Raw genomic sequence first — 19,250 nt, forward strand, 5'->3', positions numbered from 1 at the left:
GGAGAGGCTCAGGGTCAGCCAGGGTCTGCATGGAGGAGGCTCCCCAGCTCCCTAACCATCCCTCCGCCCCACTCCAAAAAACCTGTTCCATACTTCTCCCACCCACAGCCAACAGCCTTCCAGGTTCACTCCCAGGCTCCTTTCAAGCAATTACTTCCATTGCCCTCAGCTCCTCCATTACCCTGACTCCCCCAAGCCTTTGCACTGCTTCTGGGGGAAATACATTTTTGTTTTGTAGTTTAAATGGATTATTACTCAAAGTTCTGTATTAATATGCCTCGTAAGGAATCTATTTGTCAAAATAGATTTCCTGAATCTTTTTTGTTGTCTATATTGTTATAGACATACTTGCTGATGGGTATTTTGAAATAAATTACCAAAATAATTGAAACTAGCATGATTATATTGTGTTATTTTGACAAATAAAATATGCAGAATTTTAAAATATTTTGCACAGAATTTTAATTTTTTGGCACAGAATTGTATTGGTTTTGGAGCAGAATTCCCCCAGAAGTAATATACAGTAACAATAATAAACTTAATGGGATTTAAATAATCTTATTCAAATGGGGTTTCATGTGTTCAGAAGAGAGCAGAATTTGACCCAACATGTGAAATGACAACAAACAGTCAAACCTTTCTTTAGTTAACCATAGAAAACAGGATCTATCAGCATCCTAAATTGGCCAATAGTCTCAGTTTGGGACTACTCCTGATTTAATAGAGGCTCAGTCAGACATCTATATAGCTGAAAATGGTGTTTAATCAGCTTTTATTAAAACTGTCCCATAATCAACATTCTTATCTAATTATGACACAAAAAGGGAACTAGGACTGGAATTTTTCTTTTTTTAAAAAGAGGCAATCCAGAGGTAAGATGAAATGTGGTGCAAGTTAGAGGTCTATACACAAATTTCTCTTGATGCAGACTTGGATGTTCTTACACCTAATTACAGTCACTCTGCTAACAGGCAAGGATGTCGAAGGGAATAACTGGAATTCACAGGAGTTGGAAGGTGTAAATTAAAGTAGCCTCTATCACACTGTAAGATACAACTCTTCGCAGCTCCTCAGAATGGCAATTACACCAACTAGTAGTCCCTTACACTTTGACAGAATGGATGTAAGTCAGTTGAATTGAGTCTAAGGGACTATGCTACAATCAAAGGTGTGACTGCAGCTCAGGTAGGTATACCCACTCTATCTTTAATCTAGTTAGTGTGGCTACAATAACAGTGGCACAAACCCCAGCGTGGACTAGGAATGTGAGTATATACCCCTAAGTCCAGGCAAGCTAATACAACTGAAGTCCACACGACCCTGTCTTCACTGCTATTTTTAAGGTGTGTTAGCTAGATTAGAACTATTCGAGTTGCAATCACACATCCCACTGCAGTATAGACATACCCTAAATTAGTGGAAGGGAGTTTAATTTACATTACCTTATGTGTAAGATCTGAATGCTTCTCCCCTCACACCCACCCAAGTTCTTCTGTAGTTTCTGTCACCCCCTCTCCCCCATTTTTTTTTTATTGTTTCTGCTGGTACAGCTTGGGACTGTAATAATGACAGAGTAGTGGATGATTATTTTTCTGCAGAACTCAGGGATAAAGTTAGCTTCTTTCCAAACTAAATACAAAGAGAAACCACAACATTTTGGTGTAGCTGGTATGTGGTAACACACTACAAGTACTGTACACCCACAAGCATGCACCAGGCCTGAGTATTTAACTACATTTTCCAGAATAATATCTGTAGGATAAAGAAAGAACACTGTTCTTTAATTTTGTAAAATGTAAAGGGTCAAATTGAGAAGTGACTCCACTGGGAGTCTAATTTACACCATCTCTATCCCCCTCACCCAACACATACATTAGAGCAACTTAAAATATAAACCCTCAAGATTCACATTCACTTGCCAACATGTACCTTTATAAATCATCTCTGAATTTGGTCCTCACAGTTCCCAGCATAGAGGGCATACCAGAGACACGGCAAAGGGAATGGGGTGTGGCCAGAGCATAACTGAACTCTGGTCACCCCAGCTGCTGAAGGACCATGACTACAGCTGGCTATTACTTAGAGTAGCCCTGTGGCCACTCTAAGTTGTACAGGGAACCAAACAGGCCACACAACTGGGGGAACCACAGTTGCTCCCTATCACTCTCAGATCCTATCTTGGCCAGACCTGAAGATAGGTGCCAAGAGGTAAAAAATTTAATTCTGTTCTCAGTGACATTGGATCAATGTTGTAGATGCTGCATCATACAAACTGGTATATTCTGAGTGACTTCTGAGAATCTGATTCTGTCCTCAGTCTGGTTTTACACCTATATAGCTCCACAGACTTAAACTATTTAAACAAACTGTTTCACAGCTTCAAAGATAGTTCTTTATAAAATTAAAGTTGATATACACAGGACCTGATTCTACTACCTCCCATGAAGTCAATGGCAAAACTCCTGTGGAATTCAGTGGGAGCAGGATTTGGCCCATGACAAGATATTGGTGTGTCTATATTCTCTATGGAGTTCCAGGATCCCATCATCTTTAAGCATGTGGGGGAGCTGGCCTTTCAAAAACAGCAGGGGTCCTCCAATTATACATATGCCACAAGATCCATAGGTTTGGCCTGAGGAAAAGCAATTTGAACATGGGTCTTCTATATTGCAGGAGAATGCTTCTAGTCACCAGGCTATGGGATATTCTGATGGGGTCGGGGGGAGTCTCTCAATCTCTCCTGCTGAAACTATTCCACTTTTAAATAAATAAATTATTGGCACAGGGCCTTGAACTTCACTCTTTCATATGCTCTGAGTGTCCTACCCTCCGGTAGAATCATACTTGCTTTCTTTCCCTGGCCCAAGTCATTCTGAATGACTATGAATTGCATCATTGTTAGCACATCAGATAGTACTTGAAGTTATTCTGCCTACCCGGATCAGATCAATCCAGATTTACTCCCATATTCCTGAGAGCAAAATTGGCTAATTATAATATTATACTCTAACAATGTATATTGCATAAAAACTATTTCCAAGTAGAGCTGGTAGCAAAAGGTTTTCTTGTCCCATGAAAATTTGAGATTAAAAACAAAACAAAAAAAAACAAACCCATTCTCATCTTGACTCAGGACAAAAAAGTCAAAATCTCAAAAATTTTCACAAACCCAAAATCCAATCAAAACAGTTTGATCATTTCAAAACATTGTTTTAATTTTTGTCTTTTAAACTCTAAAGTAAATTAATTTTAAAATGAAAAGTTGTTTCAATGCAAAAAAAATTCATTTAAAAAAACAAATGTCAAAACTTTTTTTTTCCCAAAATGTTTTTGAACTGGATAATTCATAGAAACCATTTTTTCCTATGAACACAGTGTTGATTTTGACAAATCAGCATTTTATGAATAAAAAATATTTAGATAAAAATCCATGAGCCGATTTAATTATAAATATTTTGACATAAACAGAATAATACAACAAAACACCTTCTGAGGCCCAAAGCATAAAGCACAATGGGAGAAATGTTTAGCCGGCATAACTGTATTGATTTAAGTGGAGCTAAGCCGACTTATACCAGCAGAAGATCTGACCCAATATATGCATACATGGCTTAGCTTTAAAGAATGAATTTAAAAGTTACACAGACAAAAAAAAAAAAAAAAAGGTTCTATCACAGCAATCATTGTTAACGACATAGTATTCCTGCCTGACATCTTATGATGTTGATTATATGGTAATAATTATAGCAATTTCACATAAGAAAAATTTGGTATAATGGAACTGCAATTAACATATGGTAAATAGCATTGGCCTATTAGTCTATCATATGCACGGTACATCTGATTCCTGTTTTCACTGGAACTGAGCTATTTGTGCTGGATCTTGTCCAGTGTCTCTGCCTTTGACTATAACTCCTTGGATGAGCAAACCTAAACTTTCTGCTGCAGTTAGGGAAGACTAGATTCCTGCACATCTGAATTAGGTCATAGATATGAACCTTGAAAGGAGATTCATTAGTCATTTTTAGGGCTCCACAACTTTAAACTAGAAGCAAATAAATCAAAGCATGCATCCCCTTCATCATCGTATGACTCCTTTGCAGGCAACAGAGTAAGTATGCATTAATCACATATAGTCCACCAATTCTCTCTTCCTATTCCCTCACGCCCCACCCGTGTGTGTGTGTGTGTGTATGTGTGTGTAACTTAATGGCTGTGATCAGAAATCAGCTGGAGGCATTTTATTTCATCATTTGGAGCCTGATCCTGGAACCTAAGGAGCACCTCCCCTGTGGTGCTAAGAAGCCTCAATTCCTATTAGAGTCAGTGGCAATCACGGGTGCTCAGCATATTTCAGGATCGTAAGTGTCCTGACAACAACTAAGTAGGCAGGTTTATTAAAAATAGTCACCCCATCAGTTTCCTTTTCTCTAGAGTGATCAAACCTAAAGCTCTCTGAATCACTAACACACATTAAAAAATACTTTAGGAATTTCAAACAAGCAGCATGGCCAAATAACTAAACAGAATTCAAGCCACGTAGCAAATTCCCCAATAATCCATCCACCAAGGTGCCAAAAACAACAAATGCATTCATACAAACAAAACAAAAGTTAAAAGGGACCAAAAAAGTCTCCAGACTTTCCCAGCTAGAGGTAAGTAATCTATTATGGTTCACATTAAGGAGCAAAGCAATCCACAAGCAGAGAGGAGACAGCTCCAGATCCCCATCCTTTCTAGATTGTACCATAGGAGGAGGCATTCCAGGCACAAGTGCCTCAATGGAGAGGTTTGCGGACATGATGGTTATTCCCACATTGAACATTCAAACAGTGTAAAATAAACAGAACCTCAGAATGAAATGGATTAATCAGCTAGCAAAGAGGCAACGTGTTCTAGCAAATAGAGCACTCACCTGGGACTCAAGACTCATAGCTTGTATTCCCCATGCTCAGACTGACCTGATGCGTAATTTTCCCGGAAGTCACTTCTCTTTTGTGTGCCTCTGTTTCCCTTCCCAACTTTTGTTTCTCGTCTACTTAGGCTATGTCTACACAATGCACCTTTTAGCGACACAGCTGTGCCGCTACAGCCGTGTTGCTAAAAGGTGCATGATGTAGCTGCTCTTTGTCCACAGAAGAGAGCTCCCCCGCAGACAAAATAAATCTACCCCCAATGAGAGGCGGTAGCTTTGTCGGCGGGAGACTGTGCTGCCCACATCGGCGCTAGTCATCGGTAAAAATTTCATCGTTCGGGAGGGGTGTGTGTTTTTTTTCACATCCCTGAACAACAAAAGTGTTACCGATGAAAGTGCAATGTAGACAAAGCCTTAGATTCTAAGCTTTTAGGGCAGAGACTGTCTCTCACTAAGTGTTTGTGCAATGCCTAGCATAGTGAGGCCCTCAGCTCAGTTAGGGGCCTATAAATACTACTAGAACATAAAAATAGAGAATGTTTGAATTTCCTTTTCTGATTATAAAGATATAGGCAAATTCTGATAAAACATTCAAGTCCCATACATTCCTATAGACATTCCTATAGATTTTGCCCTTGTGTGCCAAATTTTTCTCACTGTAATATTGGTTGTGCACCCTTCATTCAAGAAAAGCTTCTATTAAGGGCAATGGCAGCTTTGCCTCAGACATGCAGAACTGAACCTCCTGATGATTTCATTTTCATGCATGTAGCTATATCAATGATAAGCCCGGCAAGGGTTTATACAACACTCAATTGAATATATTTGTTGCTGTCAAATATAAAAAAGGAAAGAAAATCGTGCAATAAACTAAATGAATATGTATAAGATATGAATAAACAAAATCGTTTTCCTCCCTTTGTACAACTTCAGTCTGAGCCTGGTTAAGTGTTTGGCTAATCGACCTCTACAGAAAATCCATTTCTAGTAGTAAGTGCTGATGGTAAGTGGCGCTCTTTCCTCAGAGTCAGTAATGGAATCAATGCCTTTGCATGGTGGGTGGCCTGCACTGTTGGAGGTTCTATCTTTCATATGAGAGAAAATGAAAAAAAAAAAAAAACACATTCTCTCCTATGTGATGCATATCTTGATGCGGGGGGAGGAGGGAGTTGTCAGGAAGCTCGTTATGGCTCCCTGATTCTCAAGCTGTCCCAGACCCTGCCTGGTATAATTCAAATAAGCCTAGAGGCTGCTCTAACTTATGACTGCTGTCTATGGTCCCTAATGGACCATACACCAGCAGAGAATTGTTATAAGGAAGCAAACTGAAGCTCCCCGCCCCATTACACTGCCTATGCTGTGTGGTACTGAGGAGGTTTACACCGGAATCAAGCTGGCAACACCTCTGCCCAGAGAATTCCCAACTGGTAGCTGGGGCCAGATTACATCCCTTTTGCACCACTCAGATGGCATAAAGGGGACCAAACTTGGGCTGAGAACCTAACCCTAGGTCTTCACCTGTTGTGGTTATTAAAAATCTCAGAGCTTCTCACAGGGGTAGCGGCGCTTGGGCAAATCTGAACGTGGATAGTTCTACCTATCCCCAAACTCACTGTATTTCTTCACTTTCTCTTCTTTGCTTTCTATCTTACATGATTGTCTAATATTAGTGTGCATTGTATAAAACTGATGTGCCCCACCCTATAGGAGGATGGATACTGGTGTGGGGAAAGTGAAAGACACTGTACAAAAGCAAGACGATATTTCCTGTGCATATAAAAATATTACCATTTGAGAGCAATGGTAATATTTAGTCACTGAAATTATCTAAATGGAAATACCTTTAAAGAACACCTTCAGTGGATTTTTTTAAAATGGGCTTGCACTTGTTTTGCTCTATATTTTTGGATGTTTTAACAAAATGATTTTTTTTCACCCTGCTTGTTTTTTACCTAAGAAATATCAGGAAAGCAGGGTGAAATCCTGGCCCTGTTGAAGTCAATAGGATTCTGTCATTGGTTTCAGTAGGGTCAGAATTTCATTCATAATGCTAGTCTTTCTGGGTTTTGTTGAAGAACCACTGAGGGGACTAGGGGATGTTTATTGTTAGCTCTTAAACCCCTAAAAGGAAGGGAAGAGAGTGTTGAATCTTTAACAAATGTTTCCTTTTTTTAAAATGCTACTCACTGAAGTTAATTAGGTCTTAACAAAGACATACAAAAATCAAACAGTGACTAAAACCTCTTCCATCTCAATAGTTCAGCTTTTGTTTTCTTGGCTTTTGAGTTGTCACCATTTCACTAGTTCTACAATTAGCAGAGAAACTTCCAGCTGAGACAGGACGGGAAATTACTCATTGTAAGGGGGAAAAATGGACTTGTGCCCTTTTTTGCCAAGACATTAGCTTGAACTTGCCTAATAATTTGGCATAGGCAGAAAGAAGTAGGTAGCAACTTAACAGATTTATTTATTGTTATTATTTCAGTCTAGTCTCACTTTGAAAGAAATCTGGCAGGCTAGGACCCAATTTCAGCAAAGCACTTAAGCACGTGCTTAAAGTTATGTAGATGCTTAAATGCTTTGCTGAACCAGAGCCTACTTTTGTCAGAAGAGCAAACTATTAATCATTTGTGACAACCACCAGAGACTAATGACCCTCCCCACCACCACTTTTTTTTTCAGAAGACTATTTAAAACTTAAGGATGTTTTAATATTTAATTATGGAAACATAAGACACGTACAAATAGATCATACATGTCTTTTGCAAGTATTAATTTTTATCTGCAATTAGTGGTAAACCCAAATTTTCCTTTGTATGGTAATCAGATATGTTGCTATTTGTCCTATGTAACTAGTTATTAATTTGAGTCCATAAATTTCTTTTAAGAACGATGTGGTTTATGGAAAGCTCTATGAACGTGGCTCCATCAGTCATGGAATATGCAGAGTCCAAAAAAAACTAACCACTGGGACACTGGGACATAGCTACAAAATGAATCAGGCCTTCTCTGTACAGTCCACCCTGTCTAGAAAGTTTTATATAGAAACCAAGGGGTTGGTGTTGAGAGACTCTCATGAGCTACTGAACACTCAACTTCCACTGACTTCAGTGGGAGTTGGGGTGCACTCCAGTTTGCAGCAATACAATACTCAGCACCCTGAAGGATAGGGTCCCAAGGAATTAACATTATAATATATTAAAGATCTAATAAGGGAGCTCCATCATGGGAAGTAGCTAAGCTTTAATGTCACCTATCCTTTAAGGATTCCTCTAGTATATTATTTCAGTTCATCCCACCCTGACTTATAAAAATAAAATTATCTAGTTCCTTGTACCTAATTACCTATATAGTGCTTTTCATCTGTAGACCTCAAAGTGATTTACAAAGTATCATTATTCCCATTTTAAAGAAAGAGAAACTGAGGCACAAAGGTGAAGTGGTTTGTCCAAGGTCACCCAGTGGGCCAGTGGCAGAACCAGGAAGAGGACCCAATTTCCTGAGTCCCAGTCCAGTGCACTATCCAGTAGGTCATACTCCATGTGAGCATTTTTAGCTTTTTATTATTTATTTTATATTTTAGTAATTCATACTTTATTTGCATTTTTAATAACCATAAGACTGCTATGCTTCCTGTTTAAGGCACATATCTAGCAGCTGAGAGATCTAGATCTGAAGTCAGTTCTACCTAGACATCCTTAAGCAAGTCACTTGCTTTTCTTTGCCTCATTTTAATCATATGCAAAGTAAAGCTAACACTTCCGTACCTCCCAGAGATGTGAGCAGGGATGGTCTTTTTGTTCTGTGTTTGTACAGTACCTAGCACAGTGGTGGGCAATCTGCGGCCCACAGGCCACGGCCACAGGTTGCCCACCACTGACATAGCATAATGGGATCCTGGTCTGTGACTAGTTACAGAGATGCTACCACAGTAAAAATAAATAAATAATGGGGACACGTAACATTCCATTCACTAATGTTTGAAATCCACTTTGAGATCCTCAGTGTTATACAAATATAAACTGGTAATTAATTGTATTTATCTTTTCTGTAATTGTATTTTAATTCTTCACGCCATATCCCTTGTATTTAGTATTGATACTACATAGCAATGCTTTAACAAACGTTTATGGAGCTAAAGGCACAGAGGTGTATTTTGGTTCTTAACACTAAAAGTGGATAATTAAAAACACAATTTTGCATCTTTGTAATGTCTGTCATTTATATTTTCTCATTAGAAGATGCCCTAGCAATTGCAAAGAAACATTGAGAGTTGATGATTAGGTGCAGGGCTGATTAGTTATGCTTAGCTGCAACTATCTTGCCTAGATGACTGACACCTGGAGAATCATGGTCTCATTTAAATATTAGCCAGATGTTCATTGTAGACATTGTAACACACAGTTAATAAAACTCTTAAGATAGCTCAAAAAAAAATAAATATGACAGAACTGCTGTGCAAGGCCATAGGTGCCAACTTTTCCTTTTCCCCGGGAGTGCTTCACCCCCACTCCACCCTGAGGCCCCCCCATCCTCTTTCCTGAGGCCCCACCCTTGCTCCGCCCTCTCCCCAAGGCCCCACCCTCACTTCACCTCTTCCTGCCCCCCACTCCAAGGCCCCCGCCCACCTGCTGCTTGCTGCCCTCTCCGAAGCCTCTCCCCAAGCCACCAAACAACTGTTTGGTGGTGTCCCCAATCAGCTGTTTGGCACTGTCCTGGGTTACCTGATCAGAGGCGCAGCCAAACAGCTGTCGCTGGGGGGTGCTGAGCACCCACTGTTTTTTTTCCCAAAGCACCGGAGCATCCACAGAGTCAGTGCCTATGGTCAAGGCCTCAGGGAAATGGTGATGTGTCTGATCATTTGGATGATTTAACTGGGACTTGGTCCTGCTTTGAGCAGGGGGTTGGACTAGATGACCTTCTGGGGTCCCTTCCAACCCTGATATTCTATGATTCTATGATTCTATCTGAAGCCTATTGAAGACCATGGAAAGACTGCCTTTCACTTCAGTTGGCTTGGAGTCAAGTTCAACATACATACAGGCCATAGAACTTACCTAAAATTACACTTCGAACTTCCATTGTTTTCAAGGGGAGTTCCATATACAGAATGCATGTAGGTTTAGTCCATAATAAATGGGATTTTGGTAAAAAGATCCAGTGAGCCTTGGAAACAAAACCAGGAACTCTTGAATTCTAATCCAAGATCACGGTCACGTGTGTGACCTTCACCAAGTCACCTATTCTTTTTGTGCTTCAATTTACCCATTTGGAAGACCCCTGACACTGCAGCAAAACTTCACTATCTCCTCTACATGCCACATGAACATCTTAAAAAAAGAGGGGCTGCCAGAATGGAATCCCCAGAAGACCAGAGAGAGAAGAAGTATGCCTCATTATTACCAGTCCTTTAAGGAACCCTTGCAGAGGAAACCACCACAGGATTCAACTCGAGATCCATAAAACCAAATGGCCAAGGGTATCAAAAATTTGCAACGAATTTACCAAAAATCACCTGCGCATTTTAAATACAACTATGAATGTTGTCTATGCTCAATAAGCCAACAATACTATCAATATACGAAAACCATACTGGGATAGCTTTAAACACCAATGAGATCAAGATGTGGCACGAATTTTGCAAAACAACATTTTAATCTTCATGTTAACTCAATCCCTTTTCCTCTGAATAAAGTTACAATTTAAAATTGTAATCAGAAAACTAAGAGGAAGGTCTTCAAAGACACAAAGGGCTGTTAAAATGACTAACTTCCCTTGACTTTTAAAAGGGAGTGCATTAGAAATTCTCCCCCTATACACACTATTGGCTTCACTTTAACTCTCCACTTATTTAACTTGTTTGAGATATGCTCATCATTGGAGATTTTTAAGAACAGGTTGGCCAAACACCTGTCAGGGTTGCTGTAGGTTTACTTGGTCCTGCTCAGTACAGGGGGCTGGACTTGATGACCTCTCAAGATCCCTTCCAGCCCTACTTTTCCATGATTCTATATTTTCTTCTTTTTATGCATATATTTCTGTGTCAACTGCTTGGATCATAGGAATCCAAGGCTTTTCTGTACTAAGTTTGGTGTCTTGCCTCCAGCAGTAGCAATACCTATGGCTTCAAAAAAAAAAAAAAAAAGGTGGAAAATACCCATCATGCACCTAGCTAGTTGTATAACGCTGCATGCAGGGAGACAGGTTAATTCCTTTTTGAACCCTGTAGTAATCAGCTCATGCCCTCAAGCAAGAGATTTGATTTCCCTTATCTGAACATGAATAACTAGACATTTTATTAATAGTCATAAAACAACATATTATGGCCAAGCTATTTAATCATTTTTCCAAGATTTTGATTAGCTGAAATTTTGGAACAGTAAAAATACAACAATAAAAAAAAATCTGTGAATTATGGGTAAATGTGGTAGTATTTCTGGATCCTTCCCTAGTTTACATGACACAAAGAGGTACTCTGCAGGCATATGCAAAAAAAAGCATTGTAATTCTGCCAATGAAAAATTAGAGATGGGGCAAAATGGAACACTGAATCACAATACACACACACAAAGTACATTTGGATCCAGATCTCATCCAGCTTCCTAACTTAGACCTATCTCTAGAAAAAACACACCGTTTTATTTAGGAGTTTATTGAAAACTCTGAAGCTTAGGCCCAGATTGTGGCCAGCCCGTATATGGTTGTGGAAGGGGCCTCTATCGGGGGAACGCACATCATGTACAGTGCACAGCTGCAACAGATGCTTCTGTTGCCATGAGCACAAGGATTTTATGGGGCTAGTGCCCTAACAGGGTTGGAGGAAGGAGGTGGGTTCAAGGCTCCAATACCCTCTGTACCTGTCAGCAGAGCTGCCAAGAAAACTGCTTTCTATATAAAAGGGACAGTGTTCTAGTGAATAGGGCACTCGTGTAGGAGTCATGAGGCAAGGGTTCTAGTTCCAGCTCCACTTATGACCTTGTGCAAAGAGATTCCCTGCTTACCCTTCGTCTTGTCTAGATTGTAAATTCTTAGAGGCAGGGATTTACACTCCCTAGATGTCTGTGTAGTTCCTAGCACAATGCAGCCCCAATCTCAGCTGAGCCCGCTAGGTATTACCATAACATACAACATGAACAATAATAAGGGTAAATAGTTGTAGAGTTGGAACCATATTTTTGCCTACCTATTTTAGGTTTCATTAGTCTCTGCTGATAATCATTTGTAATGGAGTAGAAACATGAAATCTTAATCTGGTTAGAGGGAAACTGTGGATGATTTCTTTTTACTTTCAAAATTATATATATAATTGAGAATTAAAAAAAAACCACTAGATTCCACCGTCTGCAGGCAGATGAGCACTGGAGGAGATACTATTTGGGTCCAGATCAGGTTATGCTGCGGAATTTAAGTTTGGTTCAGTGTTCAGATCAGATGATGCCAAAATCTTGGAAACTGTTCCCAGGAGATTTTAGCCTGAAATGGCGAGATCAGATTCTCTCAAGAATAGCTGTTATCTTGGACCAAAATTTCACACAAATAGTTCTTGGGAGAATTAAACTAGAATCAAAAGTTAGGGTCCTTCTAGTATGGGTATTTGAGTCTCCACCCACTCCCTCTCCTATTTGTCTGAATTTAACAGTGCGGTTACCGTCTCTACCAGTTTTATATTAAAATTAACTTGATTTTATTTATAGAGCAATGGCTTCTGACACATGTGGATAACATAAATATTTCTAATCCCTCAAGAATGGTGCAACCCTGAGCTTCTTCTCTGCATACTTCAGATCACTCATTGCTACCTTCTCATCATGCCTCATCCCAGTCCTGGTCTCTATGAAGTACACAGCAAAAGCCTTAATCTTGGGCATTACACTCAGATAAGGAAGCTACTCATTCCAGTGGTTTTGTAATCTCTTATAGCTAAGATTATATCAGCAACTGAGTAAACATGTGAACTGTCTCTGAGAGAATTCCTTTCTTCGATCAGGTTTATTTTCAGCAACCTCAAATTGATCACTCCAAAAAAGTCAATCTAGTTTAATAATGATATAAATCAGACACATTTACAAGTTTATATAGTGTTTGGGCCCAATCCTGCAAACCCTGACTCATATAAGCAAGGATGGGCTCAATTAAAGATTAATTGTGAGAGTCAGGGTTTGCAGGATTAAGCTGTGGGGGTCCTGATTGTCCATTGCTCTGCTTGTATCATCATTTACACCAATGTACTGTGGATGTATAATAGGATTTTACACTTACTGTGCCCTTTATCATTCTGATTTTGTAGCTTTTTACATCCACTTTGCATTCATTTCACTCTGGTGTAAATGTCTTTACAGTTGCAGGGCAACAGAGAGTCAGGACCTTGTTGTTTCCTCTTTCTTCCTCATACAACATCGAACAATCACTTCAAGATCTTAGCTGATTACATATTTAATTGTAGAGGTTTTTTCAAAATCAACAAGTCTCCAAATGTGCTTATTTCTTAGGCACATTGGTCCAAATGCACAGCTGGTGAACTTGCTAGGGTTACACCTAAGATGAAGTTGATCCATTTTGCTTTATTTAGTTCTCCTCCTCTTTAAACAAACAGAATGATGAATGACTGTGCTGAAGTGGAATTTCTGGTGACTGTAGTTCTCAATATCAATGGGACCATATAATGTAAATTCACAGGTAATATGTAACGTGCTTTGTCACCATCACTTGCCCAAGTAATGTAATGTACTAAAAGTGGAAATCATTATCAAAGCACTATACAAACGTTAGCTAAACCTCATAAAACCCCATTAAGTGTGGTTACTGGGGTATCACCCTCCTTTTACAGACAGGGAAACTAAAGCAGAGAACTTAAGTAACTTGTCTAGGGTCACACAGCAAGTCAGCTGCAGAACCAGGGTTAGAACAAAAGTTCTCTTTCCCAGGCTTGAGTTCCAGCTTCAAGAGATGACTCTCTTTAGCTACAAATTAAGGGCGGGCATTTCAGTCACTATCGTATCTTTGAACTATACCAAAATTAGCTACAGTGAAGCTCAAAAGGTTTAAAGATTTGGATGTTTCTCCCAATTTCTTTGGAGGTTGGACTAGGACATGGCATTAACAAAAGCCCAAGTGTTTTGGGGCTGTATTCAAAAGGCATCATTGTCATGGAGCAGAGAGGTAATATACAGCTCTGGTGTGATCACACCTGGAATACAGCATTCAGTTCCAGGCAACTCATTTCCTGAGTCATATAACAACCTGTGATCTTCCTCCAGAAGAGCCATAAAAGTTATCTGGAAACAGGAGAGATTGACTTGCAAAGAAAGATTAAAAGAGCTAAATATGCCTATATTGACTAAATACTAAGGAACAGATGTGACAACTGTCTACAAGTATTTGAAAGCATTAGCAAGGAGGGCAAGGAATTATTTTGAATGAAACAAGGTTTTATAGCTATGAATAATATGGCCAAATTAAGAATGGAAAATATCAGGAAAATATTTCTAATAGTGACATCTATTAGGCTCTGAAAGAGATCTGGTTGGAAAACGTCTTTGATGAAAAGATAAGATTTTCCATGGAGCTGTCAGCGAAAAACTGAACACTTTCAAGATGACATATTTTTTGATTGAAATGAAGTGTTTTAAAAATAGAATTCCCAAAATGAAAGTTCTCATTTCAATTTGTGAAACAAAATTGAAAGTTTTGTTTCAGCTCAGTTCTACATAAAACTGGCTACCTAGGGTGCTACGGTGCTTCATGCCCCGTTCTTCTCTGTGAGCGAGGCTCCTTGGCCGAGTTACCTCTTCCATGATGCACAACAGTCTCCCCTCTTGCTGAGCCACTTCAGTGCATCACAGGATTCCTGGGGTCATGCTAGGTGGCATGTGTAGTCTGGCGAGGGAATCCAGCCCACAGAGGAGAATGGGGGCATGAAGGGCCCAAATCACAGCTTTCATGAGATATGGTGAATTTCAGAATTGAAGATTTGGTGTTTGGGGTTTTTTTGTTAAAAAAGCCAAGAATTTCAAGAAAAATGTCATTTAGTTGAACATTCAATTTTCAATCAAAAACCAGTTTTGACAGAAAAATTTGACCAGTCCTACCGTAGAGTAGTTGACCAAGAAACATGGAAACACCATCATTCGTGTGTTTTAAATCTAGACAACAAAAAAAATAGTAGATATTCAATAGGAAACAACTCATTGTCAGGGATTTGGAACAGATGTGCTGAATAAGTCTTTTCCCACTCTAATAGCTATGATTCTGAGACACTCTTGTGACATTAGGCTCTTTTCTTGGATTCCCAATATATTCTAGTTTGGGATAGCCTGGCAATATTACAAGAATAGAGGAACAGCATTGCTCATGATACCTTCTGTTCCTGGCTGAAACCAGGAAGTAGTACATAGAGGTGTGCGGATCTTGTTGAAGATTCTAGCCTTGCTGAAAGATTCATCAGGAGCATTATTTTATCTGAACATCAATGATCCTTGTTAGTGGGAGCTGATCTGTCTAGTGTTTCGAGCAAGGAACTGGTTTAAAGCAGCTGTGGCACTAACTTACAGGGTGACCTTGGTCAAGTCGCATCATCTTTCTGTGCCTCCATTTCTCACCTGGGAAATGGCATAATATTTACCTACCACCTTTTTGTTGGAGTGTTCAATTAGTATTTGTAAACACTTTGAGATCCTTGGATAAAAAGTGCTACATGTAATAATACTTTGTGTTTAATTATAGAAAACTGTTGTTCCTTTTCCCTAGGCTCTCTTTTTAATTATAAAATTGTAATAGTAAATTTAGCTACATTTGTCCCATTTTATTAAATCCGCTAAATGTTATTATGTAAAACGGTGGCTGTCTGGTACATTAAATGTGTGCACAAACAATAAGTACATCAAAAGCCTATTGCTTGTTGGCTGATTTCCATATAGCCTAATATGGTTAAGAAAATGTTTGACTGGAAACCAATGCCGAGTGCCAAACTTAACAACTTTGCAGTGTGCCACAGAACTCTCTGCTTAGGCTCAGAGCAATTGCAATTCAGCAAGTTACTATCCGTTCACATTAACTAAACAAAAAACAGATACCTTTGTTCTTTCTCCACTGCCACTGAAGATTGATAAACACTAGCTGCTGTACAAGGCTTTCAGCGATAGAGGCTACTTAGTACGCTTCCCTTCTTGGGCTACATAAAGTAAGGAAGTCCTGGGCATACCCAAAATTATTACAGGATCTTTAAAGCACTCTGGGTGAGGTAAACATCTGGAGAAAGAGGTATTTTACAAGGGGCCCAGTGCAGGTATATACATTCTAAACTTCTTACCAATTTCTACATAGCAGGGTTTACAGGATCAGGACCTGATGTGAGATGGGTATCTTTTCTTATAGCCCTTCTTGTCACACCAACTCAGTAGCTCCTGGACTTCAATCTATGCTTTAATCCTGCTAACCTTCTTCGATATATCTGGAACGATTGCAAGAAATATCTTTGTCCCCTCATCTGTACTCTTAATTTTTCTCTCCATCTTAAAGAATGATTGGTGGCATATGTTTTAGGATGTTACATTTTAAAGGAGTTTTGGTAGAAAGCTGGGAGATGGATAATAAACTATATCAAGGCCAGTATTTAAGACACACCAATTTATTAGGACCAGTTCTAATCTCAGTTATACACTAGTGAAACCTCACTGAAATCCCTGCAATTTCTGATAATGGGGACTTGGCTGCAAAGGCAAAGTTGATAATTGAACGCATGGCAGGAAAGCGAGTCATCCTAGGGTATTAAAAGAACAATGCCACCTTGACTGTGCAGAGGAGTTAGTCTGCCTCTCCCAGATTATTTCCTATGAGATCATATTTACACTCGGGAACAGAAGGGCCAGATTTCAGGAAGCTTGGAAGCCTTTCAGGGATTACGTTAACAAGGTGCATGCTGTTCTTTAGAAGCTATTGTACGTCAATTCCATTATTGTCCCAGGCCCTTATTTCAGATGATCTTAGCCTCCATGATATTACCAAATCACTTTTGTATTTAATCTCCTGACATATTTTTCTTTATTTTTTAAGTTATTCAGCGTGGTTAGGGCATTTATTTATTTAATATTATGATATTTCTCAGCAAATATTTTTAAGCTATTCATTGAATAATTTATTTGGAAAAAAAGTGACATTTGTCAAATTATCTGAAGAATATTATTCAACCAGCTCTAGCAATGGGTCCAGTTCCTCAAATGAGTAGCAGTTTGGAATTTAAGCTATTGGGACAAGGGAACTCCGTTAGTTTCTTTTTTAAACTGCCAAGTATTCTCTATAATTTGCCTATCACCTTGCAAAAAAAGATAAATATATAACTAGCAGAGGGAAAATGTTGTAAATGCAGCATTCTAGAATGATATTGGTACCATTTAAAGGCTATTTTGAACTTTTCTGAATACATCATCAAATGTATTTTGTCCAAGTCAGACCAATTGCTGGATTCCTGACCTTTCTTTCACATTACAGTTTGATAAAGCCAATTAGCAGCCATGCCAGCCACACTATTCATATAAGACTTAGAGTCACATTTTTATTTGCTTATTTTTAATTGTACATTCTGGCTCTATCCTGCAAATTCATGTGCATAGATTGACACATGCACCGGAACATGGATGGACCCCTGTGTAGAACCCCACTGACTTCAAAGGCTCTGCACAGACACAGAGGTTCAGGCCCGCCAACGGGGTGGGGAGCAAAAAGGGCAATTGCCCAGGGGCCTGAGAAATTTAAAAGATCACGGGACCTCTGGCTACTGCTGCGGTAGCAGCGGTGGCAGCAGCCGGGAGCCCCGCGCCCTTTTAAATCATGCGGGCAGGCCACAGGGCTCCTAGAAATAGGCACTAAGTGGGTGCTGAGCACCCACCGGCGGCCCCCTCCTCCCCCCACAGAGCCTCCTGCCAGCAGCGGGCCCCGCCCATCAGCTCATCCCCATCCTCCCCCAGTGCCTCTCGCCCGCCACCGTCAGCTGTTTGGCGGCATGCCGGAGGTGCTGGGGGGAGTGGGAGGAGCAGGGGGTGGGAAGACGCAGGGCAGGGGTGAGCCTGGGCGACAGATGCCAGGAGTGGAAGGGGCAGGACCAGCCGCTGAGATGCTGCTCTGCAGCCTTGCGCAGCAGCTGCCTGAGAGAGCCTGGCTGAGGAGGTGACTTCTGCTCCCTGCCCAGACTCGGGGTCCCTGGCAGCCAAGCCAGGTGGGGAGCGGAAGCTGCCTCCTCCCCAGCCAGGCTCTGTCAGGCAGCTGCCGGGCAGGGCTGCAGAGCAGTTAAAAGGGGCTCCCTCCTGCTCCCCGCCTGGGCTCCTGCCCGCCAGGGAGAGTGGCAGAACGTGCCGTAACATGGGGCGGGGAGAGCGCGGTGGCTCTGGGCTGGGCACGGGGGGGGGGGGGGGAGGGATGACACGTGACCTGCCCTTTAGATCTTGCACACCCCCTGCTATGGGAAGGCACCAGTTGTATATAGGGTGTCCTCAGGGGAGGGGGCAGAACAGGGGTGGGAAGAGGTGGGCAGGGGTGAGACATTGGGGGAAGGGGCCTAGGACAGAGTGGGGGGGGGTCAAGCACCCCCCCAGGAAACCTGGAAGTCGGCCCTATGCTCCTAGGCATGCGCGGGGTGGTACCAGCAGCGGGGAAGGCAGCCGGGAAGGCATGTGGAAGGCTTGGCCATGCCAGAAGAGTGTGCCCAGCAGCACAGCCGGCAGCTCACTGGGCACTAGTGGGGGCCCATTGACTGTTCTGCCCTTGGGCCCGGAATTGCTGTCGGCAAGCCTGAAGAGGTTGGGCTGCCTTGGACCACTGAAAATGAGGCTTTGCAGAGATGCAGTTGCATGGTCAGAACCTTAGGGATGAACCATTCTTGGAGAGTGAAATTCAGCCGGTGCAGAGAGCAAGCACAAGATTATGCCCCACCTATTTTCCACATAGGCCTATTTTGAGGGCTTAAGTGATGTAAAAGCTACATGCTGGCTCTGTGGAAGAGCTGAATTTCATTCTGAATGAGTGAAGCTAACTGTTCTGTTCTCTAAACTATTCAGCACTCAGCTATTCACTATCATTAACATTACCAAATTCTTCCCTTAGTTGATAATACATAGCTCTGATAAAGCATTTTTCAACAATAGATCTCAAAGAAAGGAAAGCATCTTTCTCCTCAGAGAAACTGAGGCACAGAGGTGATGTGAGTTGCCCAAGGTCACCCAGCAGACCAGTGGCAGAGCCAGGAAGAGAACCCAGGTCCCAGTCTAGTTCTCTATTACCAAGTCATGCTGTCTCTGTGCAATGCAGGTGAACTTAATGAGGCTGCATAGGTGTAATGAGGGTA

General features: G+C 40.9%; 1 protein-coding gene across 17 annotated transcripts in view; it reads right to left on the reverse strand.

Annotated features, from left to right (window-relative positions):
* Window positions 1-19,250, reverse strand: part of CALD1 (caldesmon 1) — a 236,987-nt gene that overhangs the window by 159,131 nt on the left and 58,606 nt on the right. For 3 of the 17 annotated variants that reach the window (XM_043517125.1, XM_043517189.1, XM_043517202.1), the window contains exon 2: window positions 16,224-16,364. The exons of the other annotated variants lie outside the window; for them this stretch is intronic. The gene's annotated coding sequence lies outside the window, so the exon portion shown is untranslated. The remainder of the gene's footprint in view (window positions 1-16,223; window positions 16,365-19,250) is intronic. 17 annotated transcript variants of the gene reach the window in all.

The sequence above is a fragment of the Dermochelys coriacea genome, chromosome 1 (assembly GCF_009764565.3).
Source record: "Dermochelys coriacea isolate rDerCor1 chromosome 1, rDerCor1.pri.v4, whole genome shotgun sequence".
NCBI lineage: Eukaryota > Metazoa > Chordata > Testudines > Dermochelyidae > Dermochelys > Dermochelys coriacea.